The following is a 4,558-nucleotide window of genomic DNA, read 5'->3' on the forward strand; positions in this document are numbered from 1 at the left end:
ACACTATCAAAAAAGTGAAAAGATAACCTATGTAATAAGAGAAAACACTTGCAAATCATATATCTAATGAGGGACTCATATCCAGAATATATAAAGAACTCTTAAAAATCAACAACAAAAAGACAACTCAACTGAAATATGGGCAAAAGACTTGAATAGGAAAGAAAAATATAGAAATGGTCATAAAGCACATAAAAAATTCTTAATCTCATTCTTAAATGAAAACCATATCTACTTGGGTGGCTATAATTCTTTTTGTAAAGGAAAAGTAGTGAGTGTTGGCAATTGGAACTTTGTAACATTGCTGGTGTGAATGTAAAATGGTGAAGCCACTGTGGAAAACAGTTTAGCATTTCCTCAAAAAAGGTAAACATAGAATTACTATATGACCCAGCAATTACACATTTAGGAATACACTAAAAAAATGGAGACAAGTATTCAAACAAATATGTGAATACAAGTGCTCATAGCGGCACTATTCACAATAACCCAAAATTGGGAAAAACTCAAAGATTTATCAACTGATGAATGGATGAACAAAATTTGGTATATGTATACTAAGGAATATTATTCATCCATAAAAGGGAATGAACTACTGATATATACTATATTATAGACAAACCTTGAAAACATAATGCTAAGTGAAAGAAGCCAGACATAAGCCACAGATTGCATGACTGTACTTATTTGAAATATCCAGAAAAGGTAAATGCATATAGATAGAAAGCTGATGGGTGGCTATTGTAGGCTGGGATTAGGTAGGGAAGAAAAGAGACTACTTTTGGGGTGATGACAATATTTTGAAACTAGATAGAGGTGATGGTTGCACATTATATGTGTACTATCTGCCACTGAATTGTACACTTTAACTTTTCATGAATTTTTTCTCAATTATAAAAACCATTGTCTTCATTTCTTGACAAGTTAAACATAAATTTACCATGTGACCCAGCAGTCCACTCAGTATCTATCCAAAAGAGATGAACACGTATGCATGTACAAAATATTGTTCTCAGATGTTCATAGATAATTATCCATAATAGCCCAAAGTGTAAAGAACCCAAGTGTCCACTAACTGGTGAACACATAAACAAAACATGATATATACATACTATTTGGCAATAAAAAGCAATGATACACGCTACAGTATATAAGAATCTCAAAAACATTTTGCTTAGTTAAAAATGCCAGGCACATGCACACAAAAGCATGTGTGCACACACACACATCACATTCTATGATTTCATTTATATGAATTTTTCTCAAAACTCAAATCTATAGGGAAAAATGCAGTTGCCTGGGGGTAAACATGGGGTAGAGAGTGACTACATATGGACATGAGTGATGTTGTGGGGAGATGGAAATGTTCTAAAAGTAGATTGGGGCTGGGTGTTGTGGTGTGCACCTGAAGTCTCAGCTACTAGGGAGGTTGAGGCAAGAGGATCAATTGAACTCAGGGGTTTTAGGGCCAGCCTAGATAACACAGTGAGACTCTATCTCTTAAAAAAAAAAAAAGCAGTGGGAAGGTTGTGGTATTGATTGTACAACTCTATAAATATGTTAAAATTCATTGAATTGTATACTTAAAATGACTGAAGTTTATACTATATAATTATATATTGGTAAAGCTAGTTTTATAAAAATAACAACAAAAACATTGCCTCAGTGCCTCATCGCACTCTACCTTTTGCCTGATTTTTACTTCCGTGTCACAGACAAACAGCTTCACAATGTTGTTTGCACTTCTGTCCATGCTTCCTCACCTCTCCTTCACTTTTTCATCTTTTTCTCCTCTGTCATCCCTTAATTTACCATCCACTCCCACTACTCCATGGAAACTTTTCTCTGCAATAGTACCAGTGATCTTGTTGCTAAATCTAGTGGATCATTTTCAGGCCTCATTTTGTGTCATATTTAACTTCCTCCACTTGGAATATAATTTGCCCTTGGTTTTGGTCACTCACACTCTTCTAGGTTTACTCTTTGCTCTTTGGTCATTACCTCTCAGTTACTTTTGTGGGATCCTCTTCCTCTGCCCTTTTCTTACATTTTTGTTTAATAAGACTATGTTCAAGCCCTTTTTGCTTCTCATGCTCGTGGAAATAAACAAAGGCCAACCATGTGAGAAAAACAAAGCCTATTTCTTTAAAAGCTTGCTATAGCAGGGAATCAGGCACCACCACTTGTATTTTGGCAGAGACTCGAAGGCAGGCAGAGGGGTGGGAATGCTTTAGTGGGACAGCTTCAGGTATGCCCTATTTGGAGATTGTCAACTAACTAGAAGAAGGGCATCCTGTGTAATTTGTTAGGAGTACATATTTGTCTTTCTTGGTCCTAAGTTGGAAGCAGGGACAAAAGTTCAGGAAGCTGTTATTCATCAAGCCTTGGTCATTTGGCATTGATTGTTACAGATGTTATTAAGTAGCTTCCTGGGTCATCACTAGAGGTAGCAATCTGACTTCCCGCGAGCCTCACTTATAATAGACTGGTTTCCTGGACTGCTTATTGTAGATAAAGGGTAGGATACCTGGGCAGGTTGCTGCAAGTTGTGGGTCAGAATTCTATATATGGTACAGCCATTTTCGATTTGTATATTTTGTCTCTCACTCTCTAAAGTTTTGGTACATACATTCTATGTATGTAATAACCACCTACAGGCCGATGGCTCCCAACTCTACAGCTCCAGCCTGCATTTCTTCCTGAGCATCAGATCCATGAGTCCAACTGCTTCCTGGGTATCTCCCATTGAACATCCCACAGATGTTTAAAACTCAGCAAATCCTTCAATATGTTCTCCCAGAAATTTGTTCCCCTTTGGGTGTTCTCCTTTTCAGGGAATGGTTCCATCATCCAACCAGCAATCTTAACCATAAACCAGGCTTCCTTTTGACTCACTCTGTTAACTACTGAATGCAATTCATTCACAGATCTTGTTGATTTTTTAAATCTCCTAAACATTCTCTAATTCAGAGATTCTACACAGGGATTCATGGACCCTGGAAGATTTCAGAGCATACAGGATATACTGAATCATAGGCAAAATTTGGTATATGTATATTAGCATTCTTCTGGGGAAAATGAAAGCCATAGTCTTTATCACATTATCAGACAGATCTGTGACACAACAAAAAGTTAAGATCCATTTCTCTAAATCCATCCATTTTTCTTCATTCACCCTCCCATGCTGACTAGATGTAGTCACTACATGGACTACTTCTTCCTATAGCAGCCTCTCTGCTCTCTTAGAGTTGCAAATCAGGAGGAAATCTTGCTGAGGTCATGGACCAAAGCTAGCAGTGGTAGGTAGGTAGGTGTATTCTGCCCCAGGGAGCTCCAGTATGCCATTTTGTCCTGCTTCCCTCTCCATTTTCTACCAACAGATCATTTGTTCTATTTTCCTTTTCCTCTTCTCTCCCTCATCTCTATATCTTCTTTTCTCTTTCACCCATTTTCTTTCCTTTTCTCCTTCCTCTCCTCAACATCTGTCATGCTTCATTTGTGCACTAATTATAGGATCAGATTGTTGACACACAAGGCTTGAAGCCTCTTAAAACGAAGACTAAAGGCAGCACATACTACTCATTGGCTCTCATTTACAGTGTCCCTAACACCCTCTCTGTAGAAGATGAAAGAAGAGTGAGGGGCTTGAACTTGGCGGTGTGGTATCAGTAAGTAGGGAGACCCCAGTCTCAAGAAAGCTGTAGTGAGTTAGGAGACATATGTGGAGAAGGTCAAAGATCCACCAATTTTTTATTGAAACTTAAAGTTTGAAAGAAATTTCAAGTTTTCTAAATTGATCTTCCTCCCATCTCTTACAGATGGTCCTTGGTTGCTTTCTTTTCCACAACTCATATTTCCAACAAGTTCTGTGCTTTTAACTCAAAATATATTCTGATCTGTCCTATTGACTATATGAACATTCTTTCTTTAACATCACACTCCTTTGTGTATTGTGATCTTATAGTACCATATCTGACTAGAAATCAGGTACTTTGAATCCTCCAATTTTGTTCTTCAGTGTTGTTTTGCTTGTGCTAGGTCTTTTGCCTCTACATATAAACTTTAGAATAATTTTGTTTATGTCCAAAATATGGCTTTCTGGGAATTTGATTGAAATTGTGTTGAATCTATAAATTGGGAAGAATGACATTCTAACAATATCAAGTTTTCTTATCCATGAACATGGAATAGCTCTCCTTTATTTAGATCTTCTTTGATTTAATTATTGTTCTGTTTTCTACCCTCAGAGATTGTACATATTTTGTTATATTTATAACTAAGTATTTCATTGCTGCTATTTAAGTCTTTGTTAAATTTTAACAATTCTCTGTATTGCTGATATACAGGAAAACAATTGATTTTTGTGTGTGTCAACCTTACATTCTGTGACCTTGCAATACTTATTAGTTCCAGGAGATTTGTTTTTGTTTTGTTGTAGGTTGCTTTAAATTTTCTATAATTGCATGGTTCAGGTAAAAACATATTTTGAATTTTTCCACTTTTCTTTCTCTATCATCACTATCCTAGCCCAAGCTATCACGGTCTCTCATCTGAACTG

This window comes from Sciurus vulgaris, assembly GCF_902686455.1.
Source record: "Sciurus vulgaris genome assembly, chromosome: X".
Taxonomy (NCBI): Eukaryota; Metazoa; Chordata; class Mammalia; order Rodentia; family Sciuridae; genus Sciurus; species Sciurus vulgaris.